This window comes from Ascaphus truei, chromosome 5 (genome assembly GCF_040206685.1).
Source record: "Ascaphus truei isolate aAscTru1 chromosome 5, aAscTru1.hap1, whole genome shotgun sequence".
Classification (NCBI taxonomy): Eukaryota; Metazoa; Chordata; class Amphibia; order Anura; family Ascaphidae; genus Ascaphus; species Ascaphus truei.
In genome coordinates, this window is record NC_134487.1 from 89,276,568 (window position 1) to 89,302,323 (window position 25,756).

The following is a 25,756-nucleotide window of genomic DNA, read 5'->3' on the forward strand; positions in this document are numbered from 1 at the left end:
CTTACCGGCGCCTATGGGTTAGCTCGGGCAGCCTGTTTGTACATCAGTTCCGAATGTAAAAGGCACATTACATTTAATAAAGTATATTTTTATTTGGGGAACAGGGAACAGAACAGGAAAAATGTTGTAGTTTTATTTCTATCTGCATTATTCCCCACACACTTTCTCTTAGACTCAGTCAGGACTCTGAGTCCCCCCTCAACCTTATATATGGTTGGGGTATCCACAAACTCAATACTGGTTGTGGGTCAACTGGGCACTAGCTGGGGTACCCCCCTTAACCTAGATCCTAGGGATTCCTCAGTTACAGGAATAGATGTTTTAACCCTGTGCCCATTTCTCTGTTCTGGGCTGTGCTGAAGCAGGGTACCCTAGTGGTGAGTCGCACTTGCGTTTTCATGGGGAGATATTGTGGGACAATGTGCCTACATGTATCCATAAATCAGGCATGATTTCCGGGTATCTTTACCGACAACTCCGGACCCCAACCTCCTAGACACATTCTGTCAACGGTTCCTCCGCAAACCCCCCTTTGAAACTCATACCCTAGCAATCCCTGCTTGCTGGCATGCCCGGAAAGGGAAAAACACCAAAAATACTTTTTTACATATAATACAACTGGGCACAAGAGCTAACTCTCTTGGACCCTTATACACAGATCAGGGGTAACTAAAATGGGCTTAACCTTTATTTGAGAGCCTGGTTACCCTTTACCGTCACAATAACATCTAATACAATTCCCTGTATACAGATATAACGCCATTTGTCCTTCTATCATAATATAATTTTATATAATGAGACATACTTTGGGATAATTGTCTCATTTTTAAGTGGATATGTTTTTTTAAATGGACAATTCTTCAATATTTTATTGTATTTTCAAACCAATAAAAAAAGAGGAGTGAATGTGGGATGCATGTGCGAGACGGAAGCGGATGGAGGCATACAGTAGGAGAGACGGCTCCACACACAACCAGGCACAATATAGATTTCAAAAATGGATCCAGAGACTTAAAAACGTGGCAAAAATGACACCCCACGAAATTGGAACTCCCCCAGCACAAAAAAAGATTCTTAAAAGTAAGCCAGATTTGAATAGAAGAAGGGAAGGGACTCGCGGGCAGACTGAGCATGGCAGACCCTGCTCCCACCATAACATCAGCAGACCATAAAGATCTTTACCTAAACATAACAGCCATGTTCCATAAGGAAATGAAAGCTGCCCTAAAATAAAATAATGTAGCACAGGGGGGCGCAAACTTTTTTCCCTGCGCCCCCCTGCCGGCTGTCCCCTCACTCCCGCGCCCCCCTCCCAACCCCAACTTACCCGCGCTCCGGCGTAATGACGTCACGTTGCCATAGCAACGTGACGTCACATGACCTCACAGCGTCATTTTGACGCCGCGTTGCCATGGCAACACAGGGAGGAAGCCGCCGGAGCCACGGTAAGTTAGGTTTACAGAGGCCCTGCAGCTCCCCCGGCACTTAATTTAAGTGCCTTCGGGAAGCGCGCGGGGCCTCTGTAAACCCCGCGCCCCCCGTCGGCAGTGTCGCGCCCCCCCTGGGGGTCGCGCCCCCCAGTTTGCGCACCGCTGATGTAGCAGAAAACTCTTTGCTTTAGGGGAAAGGACAAATACCCTAGAGACCAAAACAGATGATCTGGAGGGGGAATTTAAACTTCTCTCTCTCAGACAGTTAAGCAATCCTAGGAACTTATTAGTGAGCTGCAAGAAAAGAATGAGGATTTTGAAAATCGTATAAGGAGAAAATAATGTGCGTGTGACAGGGTCTTTTCCCTGTCTAAAGGCTTTACAAGAAAAGCCTATCTCTGGCTGCTGAGTCCAGCGGGGAGCTGGTTAATCTCAGCATGAGGAAATTAACCATTCTCCACCTGGCTCATTAACAGACTGCTGTCAAGCTGGATTTAAAAACTCTAAGGTTCTCTCTGACCCTTGCTGCTACTGGATCTCACAAGAGGGACCACCCTATACAAGCCAACACATACTCTCTGGTCCAGGATGGTAGTAATCCTTCACCGCGCAAGAGAAATCACACTGCACCCTCTCCTACCCCACCGTGGCCAAAGCTGGGGGCCCAAAGGTAAAACTTACCTCCCATTGAATTTCTGCTTTATGGTTGCAAGGGGCTTATCCCTCCAACAATCAGATATGAACTAAGACCAATGTTATTCAGAGCTCTCCATTGGAGCTAGGTATATTTATTTCACTGCTCCCTTTTTGCTGAAACATTAGCTGTGTTTTTTTTATTAGAGCTATAAGTGATCCATTTAAATTTTTCTAAGTATAACTTTGATTGTAGACTCAATAAGTCCTGTATCTTGTGTGTGTGTGTGTGTGTGTGTATGTACAGGCATACCCCGCATTAACGTACGCAATGGGACCGGAGCATGTATGTAAAGTGAAAATGTACTTAAAGTGAAGCACTACCTTTTCCCACTTATCGATGCATGTACTGTACTGCAATCGTTATATACGTGCATAACTGATGTAAATAACGCATGTGTGACAGGCTCTATAGTCTCCCCGCTTGCGCACAGCTTCGGTACAGGCAGGGAGCCGGTATTGCTGTTCAGGACGTGATGACAGGCGCATGCGTGAGCTGCCGTTTGCCTATTGGGCGATATGTACTTACTCGCGAGTGTACTTAAAGTGAGTGTACTTAAAGCAAGGTATGCCTGTATATATATATATATATATATATATATATATATATATATATATATATATATATATATATATACACACAAAATATATATTGTATAAAAATATATTGATAGTATAAATAATAGTATACTCCTGGATTGTTCAGCAGTTCAATGTGCAGGTATAGTGCATAATAAATGAACCGGTACTCTGTCACTTGTAGTAGATTAGAAAGAAATAGGCAAATGCAGAGTAAGTAACGGGGTATTAGTGAAACTCTGGTAGGTGTGAATGCACAACAGAGGATATTAGAATGACCTCAGAAGCCCCTTCGCCATATATAAGTCCTACCTACATTTCTGTTTCATTCCGGATCCGACAGATGCAGCCGAACTCCACAGTCAGCACCGGAGTTGGAGATTGAACTCCTGGTATGTTGGAGCCTCCGCGTCAATGGAATGCTGTCTCCTGTAGTGGTACATTAGTTGGCCCGCCGTCCAGAAAAATATGCACCAAAACAACTCAACGGATAGTAGAAAAATAAAAAAAGTTTATTAGGTTACATAGTTAAAAAACAAACATACTAGGGACAGAACAGGGACAACAATATCCTCCCACGCGTTTCACGCTACACAGCGCTTTTTCTCAAGGAGTCTGCAGGAGTAATTGCAAAGGTAAGTAATATAGCCCCTCCTACGAAAGTGATAACATCTGATGGTAATCAAAACACAATACACATATGTAGGTAATCTCTCCATTTAAACTTCATCTCATTCAGGTATATGTCATTATATATATTATCCAAAATATGTCAGTGGTTAACATTAAATCACGACAATGTACTGTGAGACACTGTGTTGATATGATTAGCTACATTCCGAGGTCCAATTGCAATATAATAACATCATAATGAGTGGTCTAAAGTATGTCCAAAGAAACAGTTAATATTGCTGTATTGTTTTTTACATCCGCACCTGCGCATATCTTGCAGTGTCTCCACACTGCAAGATATGCAAATATGTGTCAAATACGAAAACATTTGAAAATATGGAAGGAAACAAAACACACAATATTACATTGTTTATTAACTGTAATACAACATTTGTTATATATATGCTCATGTGCGGATGTAAAAAAACAATACATTGGACAGGAATGTTTAAGATCCGCATGTTAGAGCATATGAGACTGATTTTAAAGACTAAAGAAGACTAAAGCCTTCCCGCTGGTCCTCTCAGCTAAATTACATCCCATAACATGGTTGGACCATGGCCCAGTTGAAATCTGTTTAAAATGGTGGCAAGGGCCCTTGCCACTATACTCATGAAGACTTAACAATATGATCCTCACTAACCCAGACATTGTTTTGCAAATATCCAATGAGCTAGAACAATTTTTTAATTAAACACCACTCCTGGTATCTCACTGGGATCTATCTGGATAACACACAATGCTTATATAAGAGGCATTCTTATTAGAATAGCCTTTCACAGGAAGAAGTTTAAATACCGGTAGATACAGACCCGTAAAATAAAACTGGAACAACTGGAACTTCAGCATAAAATGTCCCCCACTGAGCCCCTCAGCAGGCAAATAAATAATAAAAGGCAGGAACTAAATGTATCAATGATAGAACAGTTAGATAAGTCACTGAGGTGGACTGCCCAGAGGTTCTCTGAGAAGGACAACAAGCCAGATACAATGCTGGCAAGAAAACTCAGGTCAGAACACATGGCACAGCACATCACCTCTCTAAAATTAGATTTGGTCCTTCTAACTAACAACCCAAAGGAAATACTTGGTGAATTAAAAAATGTCTATAGTTAACTCTTTGATGGCCAGAAACAGATCGTTCAGTTGATACAGCCAGAGATCTAATTGATTTCCTTAAGACAAGTAGACTCGCACAAGTATCTTGTCATGAAAATTAAAAACTCAAGCTCCCAATCACATACGATGAAGTGGAGTTGGCCATCAAGTCCCTGAAGGCTCAGGTTCCAAGGCTCTAGGCCCAGATGGATTTTCTTGCACGCACTATAAGATGATAAGTGATATACTTGTCCTAAGATGACCAGTCTGTTTAAAAATTTCCTACAAGTTTTGGAAGTCCCAAGTGAAATGCTCTTAGTGGCAATCTCAGTGATCCACAAAACTGGGAAAGATCCAAATTACTACAAAAATTATCACCCTATATCACTAATGTACTGTAGGCATTAAAATCTTTTAATTTTTTTTTGTCAACATAGTACTTTCAAGCCTAGTCTACCATGATCAGGTGGGACTTATTCCAGACAGAAAGGTCCCGGCTAATATCCGGAAAATTATAGACTTCATTCATTCAGCTAAAATATATAATTCTCCTATAATGCTTTCTCACTCGATGTCGAGAAGGCATTAACAGGGTGGACTAGAGATATCTCTGCACGACACTGTGGGCTTTTGGCCTTAAAGAAAACATTGTCAATTGAATACAACTGCTACAGTATATAGGTCCCCAAAAGTCTTTACTAGGAATACAGATATCAGAGCAGTTTCCTATTCAAAATAGAACTAGGCAGGGCTGTTCCTTATCCCCACTTCTTTTTGCACTCACAATTGAACCCCTGGCCAGAATGATTAATAGCAACCCAGATATTTCAGGAGTTAAGATTGAAAATCACAACCACAAATTAAGCCTGTTTGCAGAATATTATGCTAACTCTTACAAGCCCTCACATATCTCTTCCCTCCTTAATAAAGTTTTGGGCCATTTAAAAAAACAAAATGAGGATTTAAGGTAAATACGTGCAAATCAGAAGGACTTAACATCAACCTTCCCCCTGAGACAGTTAAAATGGCATCGCTAAATTATAACTTCAAATGGTTAAAAGATATTTAAACTACCTGGGAATAAAATTAACCAATTCATATCTGACACTCTATCAAGCCAATTTCCTATATATTGTACAGTATGTATCAGTCCCTCAAAAAAAATCTTGAATCATTGTCTCGTTATTTGATATCATGGAGAGATAAGACCTATGCTTAAAATTACCCTTCTCCAAAAAAAATTATATCTCTTTAAATATGTTCCTATCCCTATATCAGCTAAAGATCTGCAGAGTTTACAAAAGAGCATGTTCCGTTTTGTATGGAAAGGGAAGAAACACAAAATGAGTAGAAAAGTCCTTATATGCCCCAACGGAGGGTGGTCTCATAGTCCCCTGCCTACAAACCTAATACCCATCTTCACAAATAGCATTGCTGGTAGCAGGACATGCTTCACCCCATCAAGGTAGATGGGTCGAAATAGAGAACTCCTTCATGAGGCCCCTTCATAGTTCAATCTTGTGGCTCCATTAAAAGACTAGGCAGTTTATTTTTAATAAAAAGAGCTCACATACAGGCATGGTGCCTATTTGACAAAACCCCAATTTCCCCCCTGGCCTTAGTGGAGAGCAGTTCACTTGGTGAACCAGGAATGCACTATCTTGAGTCCAGGACCTGACGGTAAACTCTACAGTCAGAAGTTTTGCAAATCTCAAACAGGTGAAACAGATCCCAAATACAGAATTAAAAAAATATGCTCAAATTAGGCACTACATCTCCAACCAGTACTCCGAGATATCCATACAACAAAACACAGCTTTTGAGAGGATATGTTCCTCTACTGCCTTTGCAAAGCAGCTGATTTTCTCAATATAAATATTCTCTCCAGTATTGGGGATTGCGAGCCCTTGCATATGAGACAGTGGGAGTAGCATGTTGTTGAGCAGCTGGAAGTACAGGAATGGGAGGAAATACTGTATTGAAAATAATATCTAGAATATCATTAAACACATTAGTAAAAGAAAATAGCTATAAACTTTTATATAAATGGCACTTGACCCCGGTTTGAATACACAAATTCCACAAACAGACTTTTCCTCTGTGTTTTTGGGGTTGTTGCCAGGTGGGTATCTTTTTCACATCTTGTGGCAATGCCCAATAATGAAAAAGCTATTATCTCCTATGTTTAATCTTCTTACTAACACACTAGGCCCTGCCTTTCCCCATGAGAGGCACTCCTGCATAGTAGGCTCCCTAAGACCAATGGCAGGCAGAGGTAATTGATTAATCACATCCTCTCAGCAGGAAGATGTATAATCACCAAGGCATGGAAGGGTCCAATCCCTGGACTCCCTGCAATAATTAATACATTGTGCCATATCATGAGTTTACAGCCTGGCTCACTGCCAACTCAGATATATTCATGATCTGGGAGCCCTGGGTTACAAAATGGGAGCACTAGTCTTTTGATAGAACCACCCTATCACATAGCGACAAAGTTACGATACTTACAACATGATAGCAAACACCATGACTGTAGGATTGTGCATATATGATTGAATATGTATAAATATGACTGTATATCTGTTATCGCACAGCGTATTTAAGTCTGTATGACTTCCCCCCCCCCTCACCTCCCTATCCCCCCAATTTGATATTTTGTTATGTATCCTATGGAGCTTCATATTCAGTTTACCCCTTTTTTGTGAACCCCATAAAACTTTGCTCTTAAAATAAAAATTGAATATAAAAAAGGGTTAATAGGAATCACATAATAAAAATGCAGAAATCACTTAAAAACACATGAAAATGGAGGGTTGGTGGTAGAACTATCTGGCATCTACATTATACTGTCAGATGGAAAGTAATTGTTAAGTATATTGAAATAAGAGTTTGCATGTTATTTTGTTTGGCAATGTAACGTCCAATTTTATACTAATGCCTCCACAGACATTTCCATTTCCTGTCACAAAGCCTGGTGGTGAATGCATACGGATGAGACAGACACTTGCCACTGATAAACTGTTTTTGCATTCACATTTGAAAAATATGGGATGAGAGCATGCTAGGGGCAAAATTGAAATGTATCATGGTACAGTAGTTTGTGTGATGGAAATAAAGTAATCATGAACCCTCTTATATGCACAGTAATAGTTTTCATGTGTATTGCACCTTTTCTTCCAAGGATGGAATTAACCATATCCGCCATGTTTACTTTAGATTCAAACAGGAAACTGTCTTTGGGATTAAAAAAATTCTTGGATTCTGGTTTGTATGACAATAAAATATTGTTAGAATAAGAACATGATTGATACTGGTGTAGCCTAGTCAGCTGGCTAGCATCTTTTCTTTGGTCCTAACTGTATGTCCTGTTAGACACAGACTATGTGGGGGATAAGCTCTCTCATGGAGGACTAGCTTGTTGTTGCAGCCTGGATACACTATTCCTGTATCCAGGGGCAGGTCTAACAGCAACCAGAGAGTGTCATCCCTGGGGAGTATACTGGCTGGGTCACATGCCCATGATGTGATGCCTGTCACGGGGCAGGGTTACAAGCCCTCCCCTGGGGTATAAAACCTGACACTCTTCCAGAAGTCAGGATCTCTCTTCCCTCCCCCTGTGGAGTGGAAGCACTTACCCTTTATCCTATCAGGGGGTAAAGGGTCTGGCAGGGCTTCAAGCCCTGTGTGTACTACTTCAGGGAATGTGCCTGTCATGACTATATGTATGCTGCTAATAAAGACACGGTTGAATCCATCTGTTGTGGGTACGTGATTGTGCCACTACCTGAGTAGCCAGTGCAGACCATCCTGGCTGCACGAGAATCCTCTCTGGCGGGAGGTACTGCGCTATAAGGATCATCAATGAGAGACTGCCATGATGCCTCCCCATACTATCGTGGAGTTGTCAGGACCTTTTTTTCTACCAAACAGGTATGCACCACACCAGAATACACCAGTAGCTATTTGATCTCACTTATGGTGGGGGAAAAGGTGCTACACTATCATAAGAAAACCTAGTAAAATTAAAGTAAATGTAATACTGATATAATGTCATCATATGACAATAGTCTTGGGATTTAAATGTATCAACATAAGAACTTTGGCATAGGCATTGGATGCTTGGCACATTAAGGTTTGGCACATTTTCAAAACTTGCATCCACGAACAGAAATGTTTTGCATTTTCTCATGCAAAACAGGAAACATTTAATAATATTAATAATGTACATCTTTAGTAACCCACAAAAATTAAGAAAGCTAACATTGTAAATTCAAAGGTTGCATAGTATTGCATGGTTTCTGTGGGTATAACATGTTGAAAAAGTTTTGTATAGTTTAAATGTTATACTAACATAGACAATTCACAAATAATCTTATAGATTGTGTTAGTTGGACTTGCAGAAGGATCTGTATCAATGAATAGAGATTTTGTATTTACTAATAGTTTTTAGTAGAATAAGGATGGGCTTCTAAAGATGGATTGAATAAGATCAGAATACATTTTGACTGGATAAATATACTGTATACTGCTATGTTTCACCCTCCTGGCAATTGTATTAATCCAATGTCTATACTATGTACAGCATCTGTGGTGGAAAAATACAAAATGTAATTGTTATCTATAGCGTTCTCTTTTCAAAAGATGACATAGTCACACACAAGCTTTCTATGCAACATGCTGTGAAGGTGTCTTACTCTTGATCTAATAGCTCCATTCATTTTAATGTATTTACTATTGGCACAATAAGGTAGGATTTCGGATTCAATTGTATGGCAGCACCAATTAAACAATGTGTACAGTATATATAATTACCAACATTACAAATTGCCTATGATTTATTTCATTGATACATGCAGCATTTTTCTTGAAGGAACTCCAGAATGTATTTATTGAAGAGGTACAGTATATGCCAGAATTGCTTTTAGAGTTGTTTACATTGCTGAACATGGGTGTATTTAATATTTATTTTGGTGTCTATCTGTATTTGTTCTTTTAGCTTCACTATAATGTTTGCACTAAAGTAATAAAACATTTTTTTATTATCGTTGTTGTCTACCCAGAGTGTTAGCACAGTTGTAGAATATTTTTGTGCCCAAAGAGCTTCATGTGTATGTTAGTAAATAATTGAGGAAAGGGGATAAGAGGTAAGAGATATAAATAATTAAACTCCAGATATCACTAATCTTTGGCCCAGATCTACAAAAGGGTGCTAAACTTTAGCACGCCCTTACTCCCATTCATGTGAAGGCATGCTTAGCACCCTTTTGTGTGCTTAATTTACTCAAATTTACCAGCTGCAAATCCAAGTCAAGGTCTGTGCAAAAGGATATCATCAGATTAAACTACAATTGCGTTCAATGGAATTCCTGTTCTTTCATAAAAATAGCGCCTTTTTATTGTTATTGTTTTGCACTGTTTTTGCCCTAGTTTTGCAGAGGGGAGACTAGTAAATAGATCCCTTAGGGCTGTTATATACAGCATGCGGCCGTGTGGCCGCGCGTGCCTATGCGAACGCGCGTGCCTATGCGAACGCGCGTGCACATGCCGCATGCTTTTCATGTTTATAGAGCAGGGAGCTGTGTATGTGTGTGTATATGCGTGTATATGCGAGTATATGTGTGTGCAGGGGTTGTGTGAGTGAAAGGAAGACCTAAGCAAGATTTAAAAAAAAAGTTTAATAAATATTTTTTTTTTGTTCCGCAATCATTGACACACACACACACACACACACACACACACACACACACACACACACACACACACACACACACACACACACACACACACACACACACACACACACACACACACACACACACACACACACACATCCATGCATACATACACACATATATTTATATACATTTCAGAGCCGGTAGCGGCGCAAAAAGATGAATTTCTTCATCTTCGCCCTTCTATAGAAAGGCTGAGGTCCAGCCAACTGAAATTCCGCGCATACGGTGTAGCGCGCGCACGGCACTATAGAACCTTAATCTCTACCAGAGGATTCTATCAGTGCTGATAACATGTTCCCTGATAGTTTTACAGAGAGGAAAGTAATGATTAGAAACTGAACACCCAAAGTGATTTCCCTATATATAGTATTTCAATGTCCTCCACCTATTTTTAAAAATAAACCACAGCTACAGTATGCGTTTTCTGTGTATAAGCCTTTCTGTTTAAATATAACGGGTCTCTAATATTCCACTTTCACCACCACCTGCAGCCCAGCTGACTGCACGTTTTTAATCCTATTCAGAAAGATATACAATAATATCCTCATTTTTAGATCAATAAAGACATAAGGAGTGCGTGTCATGAATACTGGTGATTCAATATCCGTCTGACTAAACACCAGGCAATTGATGTAACAGTATAGCTTCCAGTGGCATTGCACATTTTTAATTACCGTGCAGTCACGGGGGTTATGGTTATCTGAAAACAGGACTGCCCCTAACAGATAACCAGTAATACTATAAGTAGAATGTTGCAGAGAGCTTTCTTCGGCTCTGTGTTGTTAATAACATGCCACACTGCTCTCGCCTCTGTATGAAGCATGTCAATGGCAAAGAACTGGATGGAAATAACTGCCACACGTTTCACTCAGGAGGTCTTTGATTTAGATATAACAAATAGCAGTATGAATGATTTGTAAATAGGAAAGAGTAAGCTACAATTCATACTGAACATCATATCACTGACAACTACAATAAAGTAGACTATTATCTTGCATTTAGGCCCAATATAAACCTTTATTTTAAGGAAGAAAAGTTGAATTTAAAAGTATACTTACCTGAAGTATGCTTACTAACCACATTTTTTCATCGCTCATCAGATTCTATTCATCAGAGCCATATCAAAGAGCCAGTTACAGAGATTAAGCAGACACAAATCCTAACGCCACTTTCGATCATTTTCACGAGCTACAAAGATGAATATTAGAAGAAATATTAGTATTCCAGTGAAGGGTACTCAAAGGCAGAGGGGTCTCCAATTAATGTGTTAGATTCTTGGCACATATAACTAATTTAACTAATAAAATATTTAAGACAAATAAAAAGGTTAAAATAAACCATGCTTAGTAATTTAATAATAGAAATACAGTATGTGCTTTGTGTTTGTTTTTTAATACAATACCACATGATTGTTAGTGACTGCTTTTTTATTTCTGTATCACAGATCAAGTTAGCCAATAGGCACTGCGAGATTACTGATTACTTGCCTGATAAGACTTTGCTTCAGGAAGCACATCCTTTCAAGGGGGCATGGATTAACTTCACAGAAGAGAAAGAATAATTGATGGGTCAAAAGTGAACATTTAAAAAAAAACAATTCTATACAGAAAGCATTTGATCTCCATTAATGAACATGTTCTTGCAAGACTATATGTCGCTAACATCTTGGGGACAAAAAAAATGCATTTTCAAATTGTTTTTATTATTTTTATTTAGTAAAGATCAGCAGATTTACTAGTAATTTATATTTATTAAAAGAAAAATTGTTGCAGAGAATGTGATACTGTTGCCCTTTAATACAGTACATGTTTTTTTTTTTAATTGGGCGCAGCTTTGGTGTGGACTCATAGTTGAGATTTACTGTAGGGATTCATTCAATATTCCCTGAAGTAAACAATTGCGAAAGCCTCAATTTTGATGAATGATTGTTTTTCAGCTGATTGCACTGCAATCTGCCATTTTGAGGTATATTGAATTATCCCATTGGTGCTCAGTGATATTTCTTTAGTCAAAATGTTAATAAAATATGTCTTTTTGTTTTTGCTAATAGTTATGTGGTGGCGTATTATTAATGATAAGTGTGACATTAGATGGGGAATAAAAAGGAATACAAATCAAAATGAATACTTGAGTCACCTATGATCTACAATTGGCAGATGACATTGTTATTTTTGCCACAAGTCCAGAAGACTTCCACCAACAAATCAGAGAGCTCGCTGAAGCAAATAAGAAAGTTGGCCTCCATATGAATCTCAGCAAGGACAAAGTGATGTTCAATATATGTCTACCTTGGTTGGCAACGAAAAATAGATGGGAACCTTTTGAAAGAAATCAATAGGATAACGAAGATGAGATGGAGCGCATTTGGAAGAAACATGACATATCGCAAGAAGAAATTACTATCGTTGGACAAAGATGGAACTCAACTAAATTTCAAGTGAAATTAAAAGACCAAGACGTTGACCAAAAGTAAAATGAGAGGAAGAAATCTGATAATGTGTTGGAGCAATGTGGAGAAGACAGACTTGCAATGGCAGAACCTGTAAAATGCTTGGGGAGCCCTTCATCCATCAGTGGATTGACAAGGGATGAAGATTATGATGACATACTGTACTGTATGTGCTGAAGGAGCTGCTCAGTGAGTAAATCCACAGAGTCTGAAACCAATTGCCTTTGAAGCAGAGGTGCCTTGTTCAAATGTGACCTTGGGCAATTTGTTCCATGTCCATGTGCCTCTCTATGACACCAAAATTAAATTGTGGTTATGACAGAACAGGGACTTAGTTGTATGGAATTAATGTTAGAAACAAAACATACCAACCCATATATTTAAACTAGTATAGTAATAATCCAAACAGAAAATGTCACTACTGGCCACTAATGCCCTGGCGGGGTTAAAAGTCCTTGGCTTCGTATTGGCCCTTTAACTCCTCCAGCCAGGGCATTATTGAGCAGTAATGTACATAATTAGGTAGACAGTACAGGGGGAAAATTAGGCAAGTTCACTAAAAAAGATCATTTAAACTAATTGTATTAGGGAGTCCATGCCAAACAGAGATAAAACAGCTAATCTATCAATATCACCAGCCTTCAGGTGGCAAGATCAACTTTACTAGTAGTTTCACCGGATTTTGCATTTTGAAATTTGCAGAGGTACTGTACTAGAATACCCGCGAATTGCCAAAATTCCAGATTAAGACATTTTGGCTATATTGTATAGATTTGCATAGCTGGAATGAAATTGTTTCCAAAAAGCCCTTCTTGCATGATTTAATCATGCTAGAAAGGTTTTTAGGATACAGTGACATGCTAATTAGTGCGAAAAAGTATTTTGTTACAGTAAGCACATATATACACTTCTTACAGCTACTCGAATATGCAACTAGATATATTTGTTAGGTGTGTCTCCTATTGTGCTCTTAAAAGCGTTTTTTGAGAGGTCTGTTTGTTTTGCCCATATATAGTAGGTCACCTGGGCATTTCACAATACAAATGTAACAACCCTCCCAGTGGCGTAGCTAGATATGTGCGGCCACCGAGCAAACACAATTTCAGGGCCCTATTAATATTTATACTGTACAATTTTTTTCTCCCTTTCCCATCCTCTCCATGATCCTCCCTCTCATCATCCCTCCTCATCATAATCCATCATCACAATCATCAGCTCTCCCCCTCATCATCATCATCTCTCTCCCCATCATCATCAGCTCTCCCCACATAATCATCATCAGATCTCCCCACATCATCAGCTCTCGCCCTCATCATCATCAGATCTCGTCCTCATCATCATCAGTTCTCCCACTCATCAGATCTCCACCCCCCCCACTCCTCCTTGCCTACGGTGAGGTTGTATGCGGCAACGGAGGAGGTTGTAAGCCAGAGGCAGAGCAAGACAACACGAGGTGAAGCCCACACTCTAGCAGCAGACACCAGAAGTAAGAAAAACTTCTGGGTGAGACCTCTGGGGCGCACCCCTCCCCTTCCATCCTGCTCTGCCTCTGTAAGGCTTAGTCCATAGAGACTGAAGCCGTGCGGAGGCGCGCTGAGGCTGAGGGAAAGCAGTGCTTTCCCTGGCCTTAGAGCGCGCGCCATCCGTGAGCGTGTCTGGGGGCGGGCCAGTGACCTCACGGAGCTGGTTCGCCCTCATTGGGCGAACCACTCACGTGACTGGCCCTGCGCTCCGGCAAGCGAAGAAACTAATGATTTCTTAAGACACGCTTCCGTAGGCATGCGAAAGCGTGCGCGAGCCCCTGCTAAAGCCGCTCTCATTGCGGCTGCAGGGGCTCAGTGCCGAGCAGCATCGCGCCTCAGCACGGGTCAGCGCCTAAGCGCTGACCATGCCCGAGGCCTAAAAAGTGCTGATTCTTCTACTGGCTTATCCTTTAACGCTGAGGACCCGCTTCTGCCACATACCATCTCTCCCTGCCTGCAGGTGGGTGGAGGGGAAGAGCGGGCCCCCCAAAAGTGTGGGTCCGGGCTATAGCTATGCCCCTGCCCCCTCTAATGAGTTACTAGTAGGATTAGTGTGTACTGGGCCCCACCCTGTGTTGTCATGGGATCATAACATCACAATGAGTATATAAGAGGAGGGGAAAGTTCAAGAAGTTTTCCAGGAGGACAAAAGGAGAGGAGCCTCCGGTGAGAGGAGATAAGTCATGTTTATAAATAATGGCACAGACCAGGCCCCTTGTTTATTATGTTATAGATAGGGACAGTCCCCTTAAGTAAGGATCCCCCCAAAAAGGAATGGAGTACTGAATATTACAGGAAAGGGAATATGGCATGAAACAGAGGGCCTCAAGAAACAGGGCTCCCGGGTTTCAACAGATTAGCTCTGTCCACGGATTTGCACTAATATACCTCATCATGCCTATATGGAAGTGACAGTTCCCAAGCAGCCCAAAGGTATCGGGTCATGTAAGAAATACCCACCAGTACTCCCATAGGGGCCTAGTGACATCAGATTAATACAGATAATGTCCCAAAGCCACAAGGGGGGCCTTGTTCCACATCTATGTTGAACAATTAAGTAAATGTACCTCCATTCGAGGGTTAGGAGTTGGCACTGATGGATTAATGAGTGCCTTATGCATTTTTGATAACAAGTATACAGCCATTTTACAGGAGTTTTTAAAAGGTATTTTTGAGTTCCAGAAGGACATTGACATAGCAATCCGTATGATCCTTAACATGTGGATATGACAGAGACACACCATTTGTACACCATGAATGCTATTATATATACTGTACACATTTGACACTGTTACCCCTAAAGGTTTAAATATAAATATTCATTACAGCAGTTTTTTCCAAAAGTAAAGTCATTGGGACTAACTTTGTCCTACAGCCCAAGTAGCTTTTGTTACTACTTTAATGAGAACCAATATCTAGCTGTGTCCCACTGTTCCCACCCACTTTGTTTGATAGTTACTTGTATTCACTTGAGCAGGGGTGCACAAGCTTTTCCCCCTGCGTCCCCCTGCCTGCTCTCCCGCCTTTGCTCGTGGCCCCCCGCACCCCCGGCTCAGAGATGGCATCAAATGATGCAGCAGGGTCATGTGACATCACGTTGCCACGGCAACGTGACATCACTTGACCCTGCTGTGTCATTTGATGCTGGGTTGCCATGGAGATGCGTCGCCCAACACCAAGGTAAGGAAATTTACAGAGTCCTCAAGCGGTCCCCCGGCATTTCATTTAAATGCCTTCGGGGAAGCGCAGTGACTCTGTAACCGCCATTCCCCTCCCCCCAGAACATCTCACATCGCCCACTTTGCACGCCCCTGCCTTAGAGCTCACCCGGAGTACAGGATTTACCATTTTTTTTAATTCCTCGTCAGTTTTTGCATTGGCATTAATGCCGTTATTTTATATTTGGTATGTTCTTCTAATTGCACTATCTTATATTTGTCTATTATTGTGTGGTAAGCAGTCAACCCTTATTATTTATTTTCCTTACTGCTATATAATGTATGTGGGAGTTTATAGCTTATTGTCTTTTTGTGTATTCTATTTCAGGGACACAGAAGACCATGGGACATTACTCTTGCTCACCCTCCATTAGTCTTATTTATTTTTTTACTTCCATCAATGTTGTTTTCTCCTTTTTCTAGAGATTTTACTTGTTACAGTATGTGCTTTATTGCAGTCTATTATTGCTCTTTCAATTTATGTATGGCATTACCATTTCTTTATTATTATGACATGTTAGAATAGGATTGCCCTGTCACTCATCTATATGTTTTTCTCTTTAAAGCCCCTACATAAGTGCTTTGAAAGTAACAAGAATTACCCTTTGTAAAATGTAGCAATTGGGGTATTCTGACTCATTCATGCAAATGGGCCATAAAGGCACATATTTATTAAGCAATGTTATGACACAAAACACCTTATAACACTGGAAGATGCCTTAGAGTCTCATGACTTAAATGGTCTGTTAGGTCTTCCAGGACTGGAAGGTGCCCTATGGCAGAAGGCTGCTTAGTTAATATGGCCCTGTATGTGTTGTGTGTATCTACAATATGTATATTTTTATTTATGTAATACCAAAAATATATGAAGCGTTTAACAAACCAGACATTAGAATACAGGAAAATATAATTTATTCACCAAACATAAAAACAAATGATAGGAAAAGGAGGGGTAACAATCTAAATTGTATGTTGGGAGACTAACAGAGACAGTAGGGAAAAAGTACAGTAAATGGCAGTGCCTGGCCAAATGTGGGGAGAAGTAGTCGAGTCCCAACTGTTCAGATGGTGTATTTTTATATTTGACTTAAAAGTGGTCAACCCACAGGTACAGGGGGGGGGGGAGGAATGGAAAGAGCAGCAGGGAGGGGGGAGGAGACAGTCATTTGCAAGCTCAGGAGATCGGCTGGGGTGCAGCATGAAATGAAAGCTGTAATATAGGGAGGCGCAGAGGAATCTAGAACTTTGAAGGTAAGAATAGAAATTGTAGGTGATGTGGAATATGATGGGTTTGGGGAGACAGGAACAGTGTTTCCACATTCCTGGAGATGTTCTGAACGCTCTGTCCAAGATCAAATAATAAAATAGGGGAAATGGAGAAATTGGGAGCACAGCTGAATTATTCGCCTGCGCAAGTGGGTTCCACTCACCCAGCCTCTAGTCTGCTGTGACATGGCTGCACTTACATTCTCCTCCACATGCGGCTCCCCCCAGGTCCAAAGATACACCCTCTGTCCCCAGACCATAGCTACACCCCTGCCCTCAGGCCCATAGCTACCTCCCTGCCTAGGCACAAAAGCTACTCCCCAGGCTTATATCTATACCCCAGCGGTCTAGAACGTTTGGCCGTGGATATTTCGCAGCAACCAATTTGGCTCCAGCACTCCGCCACCACGCATCTCACTGCAGGGACACCTTGCTAAAACATAACACAATTTTCTCATTTTTAAATGACCAGAGGAGTGCCCGTCTATGCAACCATATGGCACAACCACCATTTTTAAATGCTTACGCTGATGCCCTTTTTTATAGCTATTTTTTTTATTTTTCTCACCACCATTTTTAAATGTCCTGAGTGTGTCTCACGCTCTACCATTGCCTTCCATGTTTACGTCATCTTTAAATGTCCTGAATGCATTCCGTGTGCCACCACCATTTCAGTAAATATTCTAATTACTTGCACCTTTAAAGCCACAATCAACATCAAAATACTTTATCATTTTAACCACCCTCTGCTTACGATATGGCACAATAATATGTGCGATTACATTACATGATGACAATGTATTATGCTTAATTGCCTAATTACGTTTTTATGTATTGTTCTTGTGTGTTCTATATTGACTTAAATATATTACCAACATGTTCGTGAAGTTATAGCTGTAATTTATTAATACAATTAATAATGTTTAAATACATTTTCTTAAGTCAAATGTATTACTCCTCTGCCTCGCTTGTGACTTCTGCCCCCCCCCTTTCTCTTTCCTGTGCCCCTCTGGTCTTGCCTACCCCCTCTCCTGCCCCCCCTTGTTGCTTATTCCCCCTTGTCTTTTCCATCCCCCTTTTCTCCTGCCCCCTCTTGTCTCCCTTGTCCCTTCTCTCTCCTCATCCCCCCTTGTCCCTCCTGAACCCTTCTCTTTCTTGCCCCCTCCTACATTCCTTCCTCTCTCTTGTCTCTTCTGCTCTTCCTCTTGTCTCTCCTGCCCCGTTGTCTCTCCTGACCCCGCTTCTGTCCTTCCCCATTCTTTCCTGCCCCTCTCTTGTCTCTCCATTGTCCCCTCTCTTGTCTCTCCTTCCTTTCCTTGTCTCTCCTGCCATCTCTCTCCTGCCCTCTCTTGTCTCCTGCCTCCTTCTCTTCTTGTCTCTCCTAACCCATCTCTCCAGCCCCGCTTCTCTCTTGTCCCCCCTTGTGTTCTCCTGCTACCCCTGGTGTCTCTCCAGACCCCTATTGTCTCTCCATTTACCCATATCTCTTGCCCCATTGTCTCTCCTCCCCCCTTGTTTCTCATGTCCCACCTCTTGTCTTGCCTGCCCACCTGCCCACCTGCCCCCTTCTCTGCTGCCCCACCTCTAGTTTCACCTACTCTCTCATCTCTCTCTCTCTCTCTCTCTCTCTCTCTCTCTCTCTCTCTCTCTCTCTCTCTCTCTCTCTCTCTCTCTCTCTCTCTCTCTCTCTCTCTCTCTCTCTCTATTTCCGCCCTTGTCTCTCCACCCCTCTTGTTTCTCCTGCCCCCCATTGTTTCTCCTGATCTCTCTTGTGTTTCCTGTCCCCTTTGTCTCCCCCTACCCAATTTGTCTCTCTTGCCTACCTCTTCTCTCTACTGCAATGGTGAGAGATGGAAGGATTCAGTTATTAAACCTTTAATCACGTATTAAACTTTTTTTTACATGGTGAGAGCTGTGCGGGAAAAGTTTTAGGCAGTAAATTGGTGGTGGGAAACATGAATATGCTAGTGCGCATTTAGCATGGGAAATTTGATGTGCGCTGCATGCTAGAAATGTTACAATGATAGTAGCTTATGGACATTTAAAAATGGAGACACAGGAAATGTAAAATGGCGTTGGCTTTAAAAATGTCATCTTCTCGTGGGCATTTAAAATGGTGCCACCAAACAGGCACACGAACAGGCAAGCTTCAGGACAAAAAAAATTGAAAAAAATACCATCGGGTTGCAGGTGTCCCCGTTGCAAGTTACGTGGAGTCGGAGCACCGGCGCAGAACTGGTCATGCCGAAACAGCCATTGGCAAAGTTCTGCCCCCCAGGAACATAGCCATACCCCTGCCCCTTACCCTAGGCCCATACAGTAGCTACCCTCTGCCCCACCCCCATAGCTATCTCCCTCTCCCACCCTCAGGTCAATAGCCATCCCCTGCCCTTAGGCAAATAGCCATGCCCCCACCCAGGCCCACACAGCCATCCTCCCTTCCCTCTGACCCATAGCCATTCCCCCGGACCCAAAGCCATCCCCCTCTACACCAAGCCCATAGCTTTCCCCTCTGCCCATTAGGCCCATTGCCAGCCCTCCTGCCCCCCATTCTCATAGCACTGACCTCCAGACCTCTAGCTCCCCCTCCCCCCTTACTCACTGGCTGATAGATGTTCCCCATGCCCACAGGTCCATACCTGTATTCCCTGTCCACCAGGTCCATAGCTCTCCCCATGCTCCCAAGGCCCATTGTTGAATGGCTGATTTATGCTTGGGCAGCCAGTTTGGGGAGTTAGTCAGCAGCTCTCAGGACCTTCCCCTCCACTGACGTACCCTTCGCTGATGTCACCAACCCGGAAGTGGTACCGCTGGCAAACAGAGGAGGATCCGATCTGCACAGGAGCGAGTGTTCGCAACGGCGCGATTTTAAGACCCTGAGTGGTCTCATTGCTTTTTTTATTCATCTGGAGCATGTAACTTGGATATATTCACTGCTCTGATATATTTTATTATAAAACCCTATTTGCACTACAGTATGTCTACCTCCTTTTCCTTTGCATATTTCTGGGGAGCCTAGTTACTTTACCTCATTCCCAAAGACCAGAACCTGACGACATCTGAAAAACGCCTGATTTTTTCTTATACCACGTGAGTGTTGGCAATCACAACATTTGGGATCACTAAAACTGTTATATTAGCAGAATTGCACTATGTATTTCACTTTTTTCTTTTTTATGATTGAGGAGAAGGTTGAGCTTTGCTATCAGACAGAGAAAGTGTCTCTGATATGCTGTACACCTTTGGTGAATATGTGAGCGAGACAGACACAATCTGATACATTTTTGAGTCGAAGTTGTAAACTGGTTAAACTATTATATTTTCCTTCCATTTATAGACCACCATTGTGAAATCCTGCACTCCCCTTACTTGGAAGACATTGTTTTTGAATAAAACCACTACAACAGTACTGTTGTACAGTATAAAAACTACAACAGTACTGCAGATCTGTACGTACTGTACAAAGTCATTAGACAAAGACACATGCATAGTTTTTATCTACAACTTAGACACCTGTTTCAGACACCGCACTGCATTGAAGCATTCAGAGTATCATAGGCAAAGATATTCAGTGTGCCACCTGGCGGACATGTACTGAACTGAACAGCAATAACACAAATAATAATTCTGTCTCACCACAAACAGAGTTCAAGAGGCTTAGCAGTGGCTCAATGCAGCTGTGGGGGTGAGGTGCACGGTGAGACTGCAGATGAGGTGAATACTATTAGGGGCATGTTAGATATCAATCATGGTCCATCTGTACAACTGCTTCCTTGACATTCTCATCCTTTGAGGTCCATACTATTCACCTTTTGCGCATTAACAAAAAATTAAATAAACATATGTATTAAAAAACAAAACATTAAAATGCATTTTAAACATAAACCCATTCATTGTCACTGTGCATAACTAGGTCCTCTCAATGGGGAGCCTAGATAGCCAAAATATATGTATTAATACACAAATAGATTTTCATTACCTTAGTGGCTAACCGCTAAGGTAATGAAGGGGTTAACTATAATACAGAAAATAATATAAGTATATTCGCCGTACCGCAGTGCAGCCGCGTGCGATCACTGAACCGAAAATAAAACGCGGCCCTGGAGGATTCACTCTGCGGGGATCCCTGCCTCTGAATGGTACCACCACAGTGTTAATCTTGCATGGCCAGTCGCAAGTCACCAGACTGTAAGAACTGCGCAGAGGAGTCCCAGAGCCTCAAACTGTGTCTCCCTGAACAGCTCTTAAAGGAGCAATTCATGGGCTTTTTACTATTTTTTTAACATTGGCTTGAAGCAGGGGGTCTCTGGAGCTGAACACCATAAATGTCATCTTTGGGAACCCCCAGCTTTATCGGGTACAAACCTCCATAGGGGGTGCCGATATCTCGGCAAAGTTTAAAGGCCTGGTCACTTGGGCCAATAGAAAGCCTCACAAATTACATCACGGCTTGAGAATTAGGGCAAAATTTAATTTTTTTTACCATTTTGATGTTCACAGAGTATATAAAATAGTTAAGGGTTTACTTGTTGATTGAAGCACGTGACAAAGGGCCATACTGAATCCCCGAAACGGTGTGCATTTCTTCATCCGCAAAATGCAAAATACAGTTGAAAAATGTCGATTTGACTGCATCTTCTGTAAAGAGTGCGTCAAAATCCTGTCTACAAAATATATAATATGCCAAAACTTGTGAGTAACTGGATTGCCCCCCACTTCTGAACAGCAGTGGAGCACAGAAAGAAATAAACAGTGAGTGCTATCTTTTAAATACTGTACATATGGAAGTATATTGAATACAGAAGAGGAGCACCAACAATGTCATTTTCTGACATAAGTATCATGACAGACAAATATGCACAGACCCTGAAGTTTACTGGCTGATAGTGTGCATCCTGATGACTACAGAAACTACCTTCACTGCCAGGCTTAGTCCTCGCTGGCACTGAGCCCCGGGTGTTGTGCATTTACGCGCTTGCGCAGAGGAGGAGGGGCATTGCGGGTAGTTGAGCGCGCGGAAAGTATATATTTTTTGTTTATCTAAGCGCCGAGCACAGGTGAGCGTGTGTGCCCATGCACGAGCGCGGGCGCGCAGTGTGAGCGGTGATTTATATATATCTATATACTGTATGTAACTGCCGCAAGCGCCGCCCACTCAGCGCTAGCGGGGACGCAGCCTTACAAGAAGCAGATACATTGAGACTGCAGAGACAGAGGATAAACTATGCAAACAATAGTCTGACGTTTACAGTCTTCAACACAAGAGAGAATCCCCAGCGATGCTGCCTCCTTTACCTCCTATCGTAGGGTATAGCTGTCTTCGTCGCTCTCCCGGCTCATGCACAGCCGGGGGAGCCGTGCTCAGCCATAGTTACAGCAGTCAGTTCCACCATCTTCCTATTAGCTGCTGACCTCCACGGGCGCTGGTGCACATGCATAGACTCGTTGCTGGGGAATAAATCACTGCCACACAACCCTATCCAGGCTGTGCACTAGCCGGGGGAGCGACGAGGACAGCTATACCCCTACGATAGAAGGAAAAGGAATTCTAGCAACGGAGACCACACGGATCCCAATTGCTCAGGGATTAGGCATGGAAGGACTGAATTTGAATGTGCTGGAAAGCTATTCCCAATGCTCATGTGAATTAGCCTTTTATGAGTGCAATTTGTTTTTACCAGTTTATTGTTTATTAAACTTTATTATGCCATATTATTTTCTCTTATTTTTCAAGATCTCGTTATCTACTGGACGTTTTGAAGTATAAACTCATATATATATATATATATATAGAGGTATCAGTACCGTGTTAGCCGAGCTTCAATAATCAAAAAATAAATAGATGATACCGTTCTGTGGCTAACGAAATGCTTTTATTTGTGCGAGCTTTCGAGAATTGTAACATCGCCGGAAGAAGAGATCAGTGTATCTCGAAAGCTCGCACAAATAAAAGCATTTCGTTAGCCACAGAACGGTACCATCTATTTATTTTTTGATTATATATATATATATATATATATATATATATATATATATATATATATATATATATATATATCTGAGACACCATCTTTAAATAACGTCTTTAAATAGCACTGTGTTTTCTGGTTTTTATATACATTTTACCATGGTATATACAACTGACAAAAATAATATGCTACTTGCTGATCGCTTCCATCGTAGAGGAACAATTCTGGACTCCCGTTCATGTCAGTTTCTTAGAGTAAAAAGAATCTCCATCTCAGATGAATATTTTGAGGCATTGGCTAATACTGTAATATAATTAGGACCTTTTCTGAATGGGGATATTACATAATGACATTGGAGGCAGATAAACTAAAAGTTAGACAGATTTGTTGTGAATCTACATGAAAAAATATTGCAAAAAATGTTAAACATAAACGTATTTCTTTTGTCAGCTTATATATTGTACATTACAATCTCAAAAATGAATGAATTTTTTTTTAAAACACTTGCACATACTGCACCGACACACTTTATTCGAGCAAATACCCGGTATGTACCTGGCAGATACCTGGAATGCGCCGCTCCTCACCTCTGACAAGCCCCGTTGCGTTTGCCTTCCCAGCCTGGGTTCATGCCTGGCTGATGGGCGGCTGATCTGTTAAATGATAATGATTAGGATTTAATAGGCTGCAATGCTTCGCGTGTCTACCAGATGGCATAAATTCATGAATTGTAATGCAGTATATATATATATATATATACTGTGCAGTATTGCAGCCAGAGGGAATAAAATGCTTCAATCCCTGCCTGGAAAATAACTCAATGCACTCGGGCAGAAAACAGTCACAAACCTCAATACACCCGGGTATACCCGAATTCGTGGGACTAGCCGAGCTCGAATAAAGTGTGTCGCCAGTGTACTCCTGAAAGATTATGTTTTTGGAAATATATTCAAAGAACCTCCTCTCTTTTCTTACAAAAGAGCTAAAAATATAGGGGATGAATTAATAAGACATGATTTGCCAGCTAAGAAAAAACAGGGGTTCCTATCAAAACCTAAAAAACACACTTTCATACCATAATTGTAACCAATATAGTAATATTAGAAACTGTGATCGTTTTAATTATCCTCTTACAAGAAAACCAAAACCTTTCAAAGATGTCTTTACCTGTGATACCACTCATGTGGTATGCTTGTGAATGCTTTGAAATCCCATGTATGTTTGTATGTCTTTATATAGCGCCATTAATGTAGATGCGCTTCACAGTAGTAATACACGTGACAATCATTTAAATAACAAAAAATACAAATAACAGATCATGGGAATAAGTGCTTCAGACATAAATGTAACATTGTGGAAGAGGAGTCCCTGCTCTGAAGAGCTTACAATATAATTGGTAGGAAGAACGTACAGAGACAGTAGGAGGGCATTCTGGTAAGTACATCTGCAGGGGGGCAAGCTTTATGTATCATCTGTATAGTATTAGCCATGGTGCTTCTTTAAGAAAGTGTGTCTTAAGGAGGGTCTTAAAGGTGGATAGAGAGGGTGCTAGTCGGGTATTAAGGGGAAAGGCATTTCAGAAGTGTGGGGCAGTCAGTGAGAAAGGATTAAGGTGGGAGAAGACTTTAGATACAAATGGGGTAGAGAGAAGACATCCTTGAGCAGATCGCAAGAGTCAGGATGGTACATACCGAGAAATTAGGGCTGAGATGTAAGGAGGGGCAGAAGAATGTAAAGCTTTAAAAGTGAGGAGAAGAATTGAGTGCGAGATGCGGGATTTGATGGGAAACCAGGAGAAGGATTTCAGCAGGGGGAGACACTGAGACAGATCTAGGAAAGAGTAGAATGATTCTGGCAGCAGCGTTTAGGATAGTTTGAAGGGGAGACAGGTGAGAGGCAGGAAGGCTGGGCAGCAGGAGGTTGCAGTAATCGAGACAGGAGAGAATGAGGGCCTGAGTCAGAGTTTTAGCAGTCGAGTAACAGAGGAAAGGGCATATCTTTGTAATATTGCAGAGGAAAAAATGACAGGTATTTTGAATGTGAGAGGAGAATGTGAGAGAGGAGTCGAGTGTGACCCATAGGCAGCATACTTAGGCTACTGGGTGAATGATAGTACTTCCAACACTAATGTGGAAGGAGGTAGTAGGGCCAGGTTTGGGAGGAAGTATGAGGAGCTCTGTTTTTGCCATGTTAAGTTTTATGCGGCGGAGGGCCATCCAGAATAATATTGCAGAGAGACATTCAGAGACTTTGGTCTGTACAGCAGGTGTAAGGTCAGGGGTTGAAAAGTAAATGTGTGTCGTCAGCATAGAGGTGATATTTAAACCCAAGTGATGTGATTAGGTCACCTAGAGATGGCCAGTTATATATTAGACAAACTATTAGAGCATCTAAGCATTTACTATATTAACACAATAGAGATATAAGGAACCAAACTGAAAAATTACCTGTAGAACATAATTTTAAAACAAATGGACATACTGTAATGCAGCACAATTATTATTTTTTGCAATATAGCAGGTAGGAAATTATCCAAGCGAGGTAATAGACAAAAAAAAAAAAAGACTCATGCAAAAGAAACATATTGGATTCACAATCCATGTACTAGGTCAGGGGTGCGC